This window comes from Tupaia chinensis, unplaced genomic scaffold, assembly GCF_000334495.1.
Source record: "Tupaia chinensis unplaced genomic scaffold, TupChi_1.0 Scaffold000101_1, whole genome shotgun sequence".
NCBI lineage: Eukaryota > Metazoa > Chordata > Mammalia > Scandentia > Tupaiidae > Tupaia > Tupaia belangeri.
Window position 1 is genome coordinate 7,952,915 of NW_006159565.1, and position 14,077 is coordinate 7,966,991.

Sequence of the window (14,077 nt, forward strand, 5' to 3'; positions counted from 1 at the left end):
TATATATAATATATGTATGTATGTATATATTCTTTATTTTTAAAGTCATTAAAAATTGATTCATTGAAAATTATTTACTCAAATGTCAAGGCCTGATGTAATTATACTAGTCTATATTTCTAAAATATTTCTATCATTCAATTATACTAACTTTTAGTATCTCTTTGACATATAGATTGCAAATAAAAGATTGCAAATAGGGAGCTTGAAAATTTTCATGGAAAATATGGAGCATGAGAAACTTCATGAATTTCAGAAATTTTTTTGTATCAAAGTAAACTTAAACTTTATTTTCACTTTTCTATGAACTCTTTGAAATTCCCTAGTATTCCCTCCTGTATGTGTCAATATTCTCTAATAATAAATGGCATTTATTTACATAGATACATTTTAATTAAATTCTAGCTTAGAAAATGTTCCACTCTTGTAATTAGCTCTATTATTTGTGGAACCCTTTCATGTTATTGCCTCAAATTCACGATGCTTGATTAGAGCATCTACATGATCTCTGGTGTCAAGTTATATCTCAAAATAATGGGTGAAAGAATTATTTTTAACACATCGTTAGTAATTCTAAATAGAAATTATTTTTTCACTACTATTATTAGAGTTCTCAAAGTTTTCTAGAAAGTTTTAACAGGAAACCGTATGTAGTGAATTTTTTTTTGTTTATTTCTTCTATAAGCAAGAGAAAGAGAGAGCGAGCGAGCACGCCTGACAGAGTCTCAGTGCTACAATCCACCACTAGCCTTCAGCCAGTCCCAGTTCCTGTGTGTATTCAGGGAAGTCTCTAGACTTCAACTGAGAACCTTCCTGTGTAGGACTGCCTTGCAGAGCATTGTGTTTTATCTCTATGCCACAATCTGACCCTGTACTTACTGAAATTTTAAAATGAAAATGCTTTTAAATTTTACAAAAATGTTCTGTATATTGCAGATATTGAAGCAGAAAAACATAATAAAGGACAAAAAGAAATAAATGTCACCACACAGGTAAATATTTTGCTAAATCATTATATTTTTTTCAGTAAAAAATTTAGGTTAAAGGCACTTTTCATATTTATTTGACATGCTCAGAATTTCTTAAACAGATAATTATTAACTTCTTTTTGTTCCTTCTTTATCTTTTTTTAAGAATCATTTTTATTTATTTTATTTATTTTAATTTGACCATAGAGGACCAGAGAGAGAGAGAATGTGAGAAAGCAAGCTACTGGTCTGGAACTCAAACCACAGTCGGCCATGTGGGAGTCCAACACTTTTAACCACCACACCACCTGCCAGCCCTCCCCACCCCCCAAAAATGTTTAATCCCTATGTGGCTTGGCCATACACCTGGGGGGTGATTTCTGACTTTCCCTTTCTCTGTTTCTCCCTGTTGAGTACATGCACCCTATGACAAAAATCTAAAAAAAAAAAGAAAGAAAGAAAAAAAGAAAAACTTAATAGTATTCATTTATTCAACAAACATTTACTCAGTCCACTAGAGAATAATACTGGTATTAAGCCTTCTCCTAAGTTGTGACCTGCCTTCGGTCTTAAATATTAAGATAAAAATGAGAAAAGACAAGCTTGGCTTATACAGTCACTGATGCTTATTAAACTTTATTAACCTCATGTTGTCTTCAGACAACTTGGAAGTAGGGGTTTCAAATATTCAGTCTATTCTCAATCCATAAACTGGTCTGATTCTGTAAATGTACGTTGTTTCAAGTCACTGCTTTACTTGAAATTCTTCAGTGGCTTCTCATCTTACACAGAGGAAAATCAAAGTCATTACAGTGGCTTGCTTATCAGGCTCTGAGGTCTGCCTCCCTGCTTTTCCCTAACAGCATCTTCTCCTGCTGTTTCCCTGCTCACAGCGTTCTAGCCACATTGGGTTCTGTGGTGTTTCCCAAGCATGCACCTGCCTTTCTGTTCTCTCTGCTTGCAATGTCTTTGTACTCTAATACCCATGTGGCTTCCTTTTCTCACCTCCCTCAGGTCTTTGTTCCAATGTCATCTTTTCAGAGTAGACCTGGACACTCTAAATTTACACTTTCTCTGTCTAAATTTGCAAACCCTATCACAGAACCTACTTATCTCCCTTTTCTACTGTGCTTTTCCTCTCAGAATTATCATCATGTAACAGACAATATTTTGTTGTTTGTCATCACTGTTCTTAGACTAGAATATAAATGCCATGAGAGCAGGGACTTTATTGTTGTTTATCTTTTTATTGCTGGAGGGTGCGTGTACTTGCCAGAGAAAGAGGGAGAGATAGAACTCCCTTCAATGGGACACTATCATGTTGCAATCGTTTTTGTTACTCTCCTCCTTCCCATCAGGATTTTGGGTACATGAGGCTAGTGTGTCTTTCAAGTCATGGAGACCCATGACTGAAGTGTGTCTGGCCAGGTGGGATCTAGTTCCCTGTGCACAGCACAACATAGCTACAAGATAGGGCTGGCCCAAGAGCAGGGATTTTTGTCTGTGTGGTTCACTGCCATCATCTCAGCAACTAGAACAGTGGCTGGCATATAGCAGGCACTCAGTAGATGTTCATGGAACTAATGAATAAGCCTCAAATCCAAATTGGAGGAATTAACTGAGAAAAAGTATTTATATGAATTTAAAATTTCTCTTTACATTGCAACATTTTCTAACCTCCAAATTAAGCTCCTCTTCAATTGCTATAACTACCACACTCTATACTTAGAAGTGGGATTACTATCAGTAGAAATAAAAGTGAATTTTGAATTAGCCCTGTGGCTCAGTGGTTAAATCTCGTGCATCTGGAACTATAGTCTACACAGCCAACCACAGTTCAAATCCTGGCTCTGGCAGGTTGAAAAACATGTGGGGCGAGACCAGAAGATGGTGTAATGGTTATGTCACTGGACTCCCATGTTGCTAACTGCAGTTTGAGTCCCAGACCTGGCAGCTTGAAACTCATTCTGAGAGCAGGTACATGTGTGCCCAAAAATCTCAAGGGGGAAATGAAGAGAAGAGATTACAACATGGCCATTCCCCCCCGGGAATGATTTCTCGCTTTCTGTCTCTCTGTCTCTTTCTGTGTCTCTGGTGAGCACATGCACCCTATAGCAAAAATCTCTCAAAAAGAAAAAAAAAAAAGAAAAGAAAGAAAGAAAGAAAAGAAAAGGAAAAACACATGGGACTTGTGTGCATGTGTACTCAGAATCCTGATAGGATAGAGAAATGGAGGAGAAAAGTTTGCAGTATGACCAGGCCCCACTTGAGGTGTACTTTCTTTCTGTCTCTATTTCTCTGTCTCTCTCTGATACGTGCATACACTTTCTAGCAATTAAATAAAACGAGAGCATAGACCAGCAGATGGTGTAATGGTTGCATTGGTGGACTCCCATGTAGTTGACCGCGATTTGAGTCCTGGACCCAGAGGTTTAAAACTCAGGCCGGGCATGTTTGCGTGCAAGCCCAAAATCCTAAGAGAAGAATGGAGAAGGGATTGCGTTGTGGCCATCCCCACTGGGGGGTAATTTCTTGCTTTCTGCTTTCTGTCTCTGTCTCTCCAGCGAGTACATGTACCCTATCAAAAATCTCTGCAAAAAAAAAAAAGTAAAAGAAAACAAAAGTGAACTTGTTCTGAAATAATATTATAGCTTGTCCTTGGGCAGGAGCAGGTGAAGACTTCCCGAAAGATTCCTCCTCCTCTTTTTTCAGCAAATCATCTAGCTTTCTCCTGTGGGCTCTTGGTATCTTGTGATATGTAGCACCTGCCTGTCTTAATCTGTTTTTGTGCTGCTAGTAGAAATACCTTTGACTGGGTGAATTTAAGAGACTACAGGTTTATCCTGATTTATGGTTCTGATGGCTGGGAAGGCCAAAGGCATCGCAAAATGGCCAAGGATTTTAGCATGCCCAACAGAAGCTCAGAAGTAGAAAGGTACAGAGGAAGAGGCAGCTGTAGGCAGCTCTCTTTTATAGCACCAGGGCTCACAAGAACTAACCCCTTCTCACAAGAACTAGACTCACTGGGTCTTATGGAAACATTAATCTCTTCATGAGAGTGTAGCCTCCATGATGCACTTGCCATAATCCAATCACCCCCCAAACCCGCAGGCCTCACCACCTCCAAACATTAAATTCTAAACCATGAATCTTCAAGGGACAAACCTTCCTCCAAACCATAACACAGCCCAGTAACTCCTGAACACAATCACACTTGATAGGGGGCCCTTACTCCTTTTATTGAACTAATGAATGAATCTCAAATCCAAATCTCGAAAATCCTTTGGACACCCTTATCACCGGAGATCAAGGATGCTAAGACCCATGCGTGTCCTCCCCAAACCCCACATAAGTAGATGATACCTATGGTAAAAATGAGAAAGGACCCCACTCTATTCATGTAGTCACAAAAGAAAACTAAAAATCTACTTGATCAGATCTCAGAATATTGGAAAGTAACAAAAGCCCTATCTTGTGTCAAAGGTAAGGGAGAAATATGCCAAGGTTAGCCTGTTCGTAGACTGTTGATCTCACCCAATTCCATTGGAGTATCTATTTTTTAAAACCTCCTTAGCACCCACCTCATGGAGCAGACTTCAGGAGTGAAAAGACCAAAGGTGACAGTGACTGCATGGCAATATTCCCTTATGTCCGTGGTACACTCAGCCAGGTTTGACTCCCTCAATTCACAGAACTTGCCACATTGTTTCATTACTCAAAGCAATGAACAGGATCTGACCTTCTCCTCTGTACTCCACTGTAGACCTGGCAAAGTCTGGTTATCTTTCATAAACAGATACTTATGAGGAAAACACAAAACAACAACAACAACAAAAAAAAATCACAGAAAACGAAAAAGCACTTACCTAAGTAGATCTGCTCTTTCCTTAGTTTTTTTCTTTCTGGCTTTGCAACTATACAGTTCACAAAAAGAAAATGTTACTTGCTGCTCTATCTCCCAACACACACAAAATAAACACATACATTTAAAAAAAAAAAATGTTTAAAGAGGGCCAGTAGGTAGGGTGGAGGTTAAAGCAACTGAACCCCACATGGCCGACTGTGACTCGAGTCCTGGACACTGTTGCTTGAAAAACACGCCAGGTATGTGTGCATGTGTGCCCAAAACACTGACAGGGAAATAGAGGGGAAGGATTGTGGCGTAATCGTTCCTTCTTTGGGGGTGGGTGGGATTTCTTTCTCTCTCTGTCTTTTTCTCTCTGGCAAGCACATACGCCCCATAAGAAACAAAATAAAGACATTTTGTCTTGTGCTAAGGATATAATGTTTTCAGGAGTTTCAATATCATTTCCTCCAGTATTAAAAAATGATTGTTATCACAGTTAATAGAGCCGCAGGTGGGGCCGGTAGGTGGTGTAGTTAAGGCGCTGCACCCACACTTGGTCAACTGTGGTTGGAGTCCTGGACCTGGTGGCTTGAACAATCACACCAAGTGCATGTGTGTGCATGCCCAAAATCCGAGGAGAAGAATGGAAGAGAAAAGATTGCAGCATGGCCTTTCCTCCTGTGGGGTGATTTCTCCCTTTCCCTCTCACTGTCTCTCTCTGTCTCTCCCCTCTCTGGTGAGTACATGCACCCTATGGCAAAAAAACTTCTGATAAAATAAAAAATAAACCTGCAGGTATTTAATGCACTACTAGGGAGAAACTGAGAACACCCCCCCACCACCACCAAGGGAATAAGTCAAGTGTATGGCTAAGGGGCCATTGAGAACAATGAAATAAAGGGAAAGTACATATGTACATACAGATATATATATATATATTATATATATATATATGAATCTAGAAATGGAAAATTATCAATGATGACATGTACAATTAAGCCACCATAAGTATATTCTGGATGGGAAATCACATTGTGTATGTTGTGACGATGCTCAATGAATGAATGTAAATTAATTAATTTTTAAAAATTTAATAAAGAACAATGAAAACAAAAAGGAAAAAGTAGTTTACTATAATAGTGTTCAGACTCTTCTTCCTGCTCCCACACGTAACACTGTGCAATCTCTTCCTCACGTGTCAGCCGGAGTAGTCTTTCTTTCTATCAAGTACACTAGAGTGTCTTTTAAAACCCTCCAATGTCTTCCTCTCACCCTTCAAATAAAATGCCAACTCCATTCCATGTCCCCGTATAAGACAACTCCCTACTTCTCTCTCTGTCTTCCTCTTTTACAATTCTCCCATTAGCTCACATTTCTTCAGCCCCTTGGGCTTTATATCCATTCCTGGAACATACAAGTTTATTCCCACGTTAGGGATCAGTACTTGCTGTTCCTTCTGCCCAGAATGCTCTGTCTCTATGCGAGACTGCCTTCCTGTCATTAAATGTTTGGCTCCAAAGTCATCTTTTCAGTAAAACTTTTCTTGGGTACTCGATCTAAATTAGTTGTTGTATCAACCCCTGTCCTCCCTGCATTTCATTCTGTACATTACCTTGTTTCCTTTTTTTCCTTTTTTTTTTTTTTGATAGTTACAATGATCTTGTTTTATTTTTCTTCCTTGTATGTGTTAATAACTGATATTAACTTGTTCATTTATTTGTTTACTGGTTGTTGAAACATTCTTACTTTCTACAATATCTCCGATTCCTGGTAAAACCTAGCATAAATATCTTGAATGAATGAACAGTGCTTTCTGTCTAGCTCTTAAAGAACAAAGTTGCTTCATTACCTGATTATTTCACACCTGCTGCCTCCTGAAACTCCGCTGAGGAGGCTATTAAAGTCCCAACATTAGTCATTTTGTTGTTGCTAATGTGCTATTAAAGACTGAGCATAGGATCTGGGGGCTTACATATTTACTACCAACTACATCTCAGGCAGCATCGGGGGCCTAGGGTATAGTGAAATTGCTGTTCAGTGTCTTCAAACAAAATTAATCTAGCAAACCTGTGGCATAAGGATGATTCTTGACTTATAATGAGGTTATACCCCAAGAAACCCATCATACAATTAAAATGCATTTAATACACCTAACCTACCAAACTTCAGAGCTTAGACCAGTCTGCCTTAAACATGTTCTGGAAAATTACATTATTCTACAGTTGGGCAAAATCATCTACGAGAAAGACTATTTTACAATAAAGTGTTGTTATTTATTGACTACTGTACCAAAAGTGAAAAACAGAATGCAGTCATTATTTTAAGCCAGAATCATTGTTAGTATTTTTAAAAAATGAAACAAACAGCAGCCCACATCATCGTAAAGTTGAAAAATCTTAAATTGAGCTTTTTAAAGTCAGGGACTACCTGTGTAAAGAAATTCTACTAATAAAAAAGTTTTTAGATGTTCTGCTTAAGAGATAGGAAAAACTATATTTTTTTAAAAAAAAGGTAATATTTACCAATTTCTCAGGTTTAAGACATGTTGGTTCACTGACTGAGCAAGTTAAATAGCCAGAGCTAAGTTCTAATAGTTTAGAATATGAAACAAAACATTTACTTATATAGAAAACATGTATAGTCATCACAGTAGTCATAGTCAATATTTGTGTGCTTACTCTGCCAAGCCTCTTCACAGGCATTAATTTGATCTTCCCAAAAACCTAAAGGGGCAATACTGTTACCCCTGTTTCACAGAGGGATAAACCGAGTTGCAGAGTAGTTATTAACTTTCTCACAGTTAGACACAGGAAATAAGCAGTGAATATAAAATACCATGAAGGGGGCCAGCAGCTGGCCTACTGTGCAATTCAAGTTCCAGACCCTGTGGCCTGAAAAACATGCTGGGCATGTGTGTGTGTGCCTAAAATCCTGACAGGGGAATGGAGGAAGAGACTGTGGCAAGGCCGTCCCTCCTGGCGGAGTGTGGGGGTGGGATGATTTCTTACTTTCTTTGTCTCTCTCCAGTGAACACACAGGTTCTATGGCTGAGGGAAAAAAAAAAAAAAAAAAAACACATGAAGGGAAAGTAAATAAAACTTAAAATCTGTTAACACATTTATTTTTGGGTATGAGCAGTTAGGATGGATGATTGTGCATAAGATATATGTTCATATGTTAACAAGTACTCAAAGTTTCTTGTATTTAAAAAGAAAAATCGTGTGTTGTTTTCAAAATTAAACTAGCTAATTATCATTCAAACAAAACAGTGTAAAAACCATTAAGTCAAATGTCTAGCTTTAAAACTGAGTTATTCTTTTTTTTTTTTTTTTTGGAAAGATTTTTGCCTTCAGGGGAGGACAGTGTTGGGCAAAAGGGGAAGACAGACAGAGGGAAAGTGAGACATTCCAGGGGGGATGGCCACATCACAATCCCTTCTCCTCCATTCTCCTCCTGGGATCTTGGGCACACACATACAAACACCCAGTGTGAATTTCAAACCACTAGGTACAGGACTTCAAATAGGACCCCCAAGTGGGAGTCCAGCAACATAACCACTACACCCTCTGCTGGCCCCTGACTTATTCTTTTTAACTAGAAACTATTAGAAAGGTTTTATGCACCCCAATACTGTTTTTGTATGTATATTTTTATGTTTTTACCTTCAGGCAAAATACCCCTACGACTGGGTCCTACTTTGGGAATATCTCTTAGTGCAAAAAGCATGACTTAGCCACAAATAAATTAAGATTAAATGTACAGTGAAATAAATTCAAAACCTCTTTCCTCTAATCATTTAGTTTATCTTGTGAGAGGATATTCTTCCCTTTCCTGCACTTTAATGAAACAAGGGATTTCCCTAAAATAAAATTTTTCTTTTTCTTTACTTTTTTTTTTTTTTTAGGAGAGATTTTTGCTATACGGCACATATGCTCACCGGAAAAACAGAGAGACAAAAAAAAAAAAAAAAAAAGAGAGAGAGAGAAAAGAGAGAGAGAAAGAAAGAGAGAGAAATCACCCCCTCAGGAAGTATGGCCACGCTGCAATCCCTTCTCCTCCATTCTCTTTCTGGGATCTTGGGCATGCATGTACACATACTAGGCAAGAGTTTTAAGCCGCCAGGTCCAGGACTCAAACTGAGATCAACTATGTGGAAGTCCAGCAACATAATTATTATGCTATCTGCTGGTTCCAAAATAAAATTGTTAAAAATCCATACATTATGCTCTCCTCTACTCAAGGTACTCTAAATGAGAAATATACTAAAAAGTTTACAAAGCATCTATAATTAATTGAGTACATAAAGCATGAAATATATAATGCAAAATGCTGTCAGATTTAGAGATTGTAGAGCACTGAGCTACTGACTTAGGCAAGACGGAAAGAAATCACGAGTTCAGAGAAAGGGAGATCACGACAGGCCACATCAGGATAAAATCAGGGGCTCTTGGCGACAAGGAGTTTGGCTTAGGCCTTGGAATATGGAGTAATAATTCTGAGAGAACAAAAAAAGTGTGATGAAAACTATATAACCAAGAGCAAGGAAGTAGGAAAGAACTCATTGTATTTGAAGAACAGTGAGTAGAAGAGTTTGACTATCAAGAATATTCACGTACATGCAGAAACAGTAAGAAATAAGGTCACCATGACATTTTTAGGCCAGATGGTGAAGAATCTTAGATTTTGTGCAAGGGAGTTTGATTTTATCCTCTGTCACTAAGGACTGAGGGCTTCTGGGTTAGAAAGTGATATACTCAAAGGAATATTTTAGAATAACTCACCCATCATGGATCTTCAAGAAGCAGGGAAATGAAGGGGCAGGAAACATGTGGAGAAGTAAGAGACTATCAAAACTGCTTCAATCTTTTTTGCTTAAGAGTTATAGCTATCCTATAAATGGGCTTTGGGTATTTAAGAACATATTTGTATTTGGGTTTGCTATTTTAAGACTAAAACATATATTACCAGTCCATTATAAGCAATGTTTCTGAAATATATCTAGAAACCAACCATTATTATGACCTCCCCCTCCAACATTTTTTTACTTTGCCTTCACTGTCAACTCTCACATGGTTTATTTCAGTCATCTTCCTCTTTTCCCCACTCCTTTTCCAACATGTAACATTGTCCACACAGCATCAGAGTGATCTTTTTGAAATTTCAGTCAGTCAATACCACTCTTTGCTCAGAACCCTCTAGGAGTTGCCCATTCACACCGAACAAGATTCACAATCACAAGCTTGGCCTCCAAGCTGCCTTTCTGTCTCATAGTAGACCACTCTTCTCCCATTCACACATACTCTTCTCCAGCAACATCCTTCTTGCACCTATGGGTGCTCCCGCTTCAGGGCCTTTGTACTTGCCATTCCCTGCGCCAGAACTCTCTTTCATGAGGTAATTCATGACTAATTCCTTCTCTTCCTGCAGCCATCTACCCAAATGTTACCCAAGAACTTGTTCCTAACCATCCTGCATCAAACATTAACTTTTTTAAAAGTTTTTTTTAAAGATGTATTTATTTAATTGTATTTACAATTATTATTGGTTTTAAATTTGCTATAGGGCACATGTACTCAGCAGAAGGAATCAGAGAGATTGGGGGGGTGGAGGTGGGGTGAGAAATAAAGCCACCAGATCTGAGACTCAAACTGAGTTTAGTCACATGGGAGTCCAGTGCTTTAATCGCCATGCCACCTGCTGGCCCTGAAACACCAACTTTTAGCATTCCCATCCCCTTACCTTTTTTAAAACTCATTTTGTCAGTTGCTTATTATATTCCCTGCCAGAAAGTCAGCTGCATAAGGGCAGACTTTCTTCTTCATGGCTGTCTCCCTGGCTTTACAACAGGGCCTGAGATAAATGCTCAACCAATACGTGTTCTTGAATTATATAACCTGTGAATGTCTTTGAGTCCAAGAATGCCTCTCTGTCTCCCAAGGCTCTCTGTTACTTGCTCCAGCAGGCTGTTGTTCTACCCATTCTCACTGGATGAGAGGAACCCAAAGTCAGGAAACACTGGCCTCTGTCAAAGGAGGCAGAAACACCAATCATAGGCATTTGCCCAGCTTGTACCCTGTACTACTTTGCCAACTTAAATGCTAGTTTACTTTGGGACCAGCAGTTGGCGTAATGGCTATGTCGCTGGACTCTCATGTAGTCGACCGTGGTTTGAGCCTCCGACCTGGTGGCTTAAACTCACAGCAGGTGCGTGTGCGTATGTGCCCAGGAGAATGGAGGAGAAGGGATTGCGGTGTGGCCATTCCTCCTGGGGGGTGATTTCTCGCCTTCTGTCTCTGTCTCTCTCTGTCTCTGGTGAGCACATGCGCACTGTAGCAAAAACATCTCCAAAAAAAAAAAAAAAAATGCTAGTTTACTCTTGTTTTTTTTTTTGTTTTGTTCTGTTTTGTTTTTGTCATAGGGTGCATGTGCCTGCCAGAGAGACACAAAGAGAGAGAGGAAATGAGAAATTACTACACATACCCACACTGGAAAGTTTGGTCATGCCACAATCCCTTCTCCTCCATTCTCCTGTCAGGATTTTAGGCATGCGTGCACACATGCTTGGCATAATTTTCAAGCTACCAGGTCTGGGTTACGAACTGTGTGGTTGGCCATGTGAGATCCAGTGCCTTAAATTCCACGCTACCTGCTAGCCCCAAGTGCTAGTTATTTTTTAATTGAAAAATTAGTTATTCTTTTGTTGGCAATAACACGATAATCCCGCTATACCAGAAAATACAAGAGGCTCATGAAGTCCATGCTCTCTTTTTCTTGATACCAAGATAATGCTCCCCAGGACCTCTCCACCCCACTTTCCACCACCACAGCTTGGTAGAGTCATGTCAACTGATTGCATCAGTCAATAGAAAATGGCTGACAACACTGTGTACTGCTGAGAGGACTGGCCTACGAATGAAAGAAAAATAATGAACTGAATGAAGTAAACAACCCCCACCCCCAAACCCTTTCTGGGCATGATCCTCTGTGTTCTTTCCCTTTCTGTCTGCTAGATATTGACACTCACTGAGATCTTAGAATTCACAGGTTGAAAGTGGTAGAGCATCTATCTGCCTGGGTCCCTGAATGACAGCATGGAACAGAGCTTTCATTAATAACTCAAAATCAGCTTCCTAAACCTATCGCCCTAATTAAAAGAGGTTAATTATATAATGTCTGCAAAGGACTTTCAGGAAATATTTTTCTATATTTTCTTTATAGTCAGTTACAAGATTTTCCATATTTTCTACCCATTACATATTTAAAAAAAAAAAAAAAACTTTTTTTTAAAGACAAGGTATTATGTTACCATTTTACTACCTCAGCCTCCCAGCTGGGGCTACAGAGACATCACCATCCCGGGCTCTTGTTTAGATAGAGTTCAGGATCTCACTACGTTGCCCAGCCCGGCTCCTGGTTCATGATTTTCCTGTTTCAGTCTCCCCGGTTCCTGGGGTTATAGGTGCATCCCACCATGCCTGTTCTTCAGAGGAACTGATAATTGTATCCAGGCTTCCTGGGTGGTCCCAGCCTGCAAAGCACAGTGACTTAGCAGTGTGTGCCATTGTGGGTGAGCCCCGTTATAAATGTATTGTAATGTGTAAGGCAATATCAACATCTTCATTTTTTTGTTTGTTTTTTTTTTTAGCTCATACAATTGATATTACCATGACAACTTACCAGTGGAAGAGTAAATTAGTTAAATTCTCCTCCTGTTTTATTTAAAACATTTAGTTCTTAATGTTTGGCTCTGCGGTTCAAATGACAATGTAATAGGTTTAAAAGATGATTATTTGTAAAACATATGGATTCCTAAAATGAAGAAAGCCATCTGTCATTTCAATGTGAAAAAAGCAGGAGTTAGGGTAATTGCATTAAGCCTGTATTTTTGCCATGAATAGATGAATTTTTCTATTCTGCTGTTTCATTTTAAAAAGTTAAACATTAGCAAAATGAGCAAAAAATCTTTTTCTTTGTAGGTACCAGCAAACGAAATCAAAGAATTTTTATCACATAATTTAGAACGAAGAAAACCAAGTAAAGTAATTAGCAAAAACCAGAATCTCTTAGAAAAAAAGAAGAATCAACGTAAAGTAAGGATAAAAGGAACTGAAAATAAAAATCTTTTGAAGAGAAATAAAAATAATTGTAAGTAGAATACCTTCTTATATGTAAATTTAAAATGAGTTCATGAGGCTGGCAGATGGTGTGGTGGCTAAGGGTGATAGACTCCCACATGGCTGACCATGGTTTAAGTCCCAGACCTGGAGGCTTGCTTTCTCACCTTCTGTCTCTCTCAGACTCTCTCTCTTGCTCTGTCCCTCTCTGGTCAAATTAAAACAAATAAAAAAATAAAGTTAAATAAAAAAGTCTTTTAAAAAACAGCTTAAAATGATTTTATACAATGTAAAATCAAATTTTAGAGCTCTTTCTGAGAAGTCTTAGGATACAGTCATAATTTTTTTTTTTTGAGAGGTTTTTGCTACAGGGCACTTGTGCTTGCCAGAGAGACAGAGAGAGACAGAGACAGAAAGTGAGAAACCACCCCCCAGTGGGGATGGCCACTCTGAAATCTCTTCTCCTCCATTCTCCTCTTGGGATCTTGGGCACGCACATACATGCATCCAGCGTGAGTTTAAGCTGCCAGGTCTGGGACTCGAATCATGGTCAACTACATGGGAGTTCGGCAACATAGCCATTACGTCATCTCCTGGTCCCTACTATCATACATTTTTACACACATGAAAGTATTAAATTTTTTCACCTTCCATTCCCTGTCTTAGATTCAGATTTTGAACTGGAGATAATAAGTAAGGTTGATAATCAATTTTCAGAGGAAAAAGATCTCCAAAATTATGTGGGTAAAACATATATCAGCTATTCTCCTAATACTTTACAAGAAACCAAAATTACTGTGTGACTTTTTTCTAGTCTAGCAATCTAAAACTCTCTAATAAAAACATACCTGATTAGTTTATAGGTTTCTCTAGAGGCAATAGGTTTGTGGAAAATAAAAATAATATCTCAATAGGGTCTGTATGCAGAAATTAATTAATGCTCAATTATAAAAATTAAGAATCATTTTCAACATTTTATTTAAGTCTGATGCATAAATGCTATCTCATTTCTAATAGATATGTATAAGTGTTTATTTTATTATTTTTAATTTTGCCAGAGGTCTTTACAGAGAGCAATAGAGAGACAGAGAGAGAGGGAGAGGGAGAAGGCACCCCTCAGGTAGAATAGTCATGCTGCAATCCCTTCT

The 14,077-nt window shown here is 38.5% G+C and overlaps 1 protein-coding gene across 1 annotated transcript in view; it reads left to right on the forward strand.

The window, feature by feature from the left end:
• Positions 1-957: 957 nt before the first annotated feature.
• SEL1L2 (SEL1L2 adaptor subunit of SYVN1 ubiquitin ligase) overlaps positions 958-14,077 on the forward strand; it is a 101,072-nt gene continuing 87,952 nt past the window's right edge. The window contains exons 1-2 of the mRNA XM_027770018.1: positions 958-992; positions 12,792-12,960. The gene's annotated coding sequence lies outside the window, so the exon portion shown is untranslated. The remainder of the gene's footprint in view (positions 993-12,791; positions 12,961-14,077) is intronic.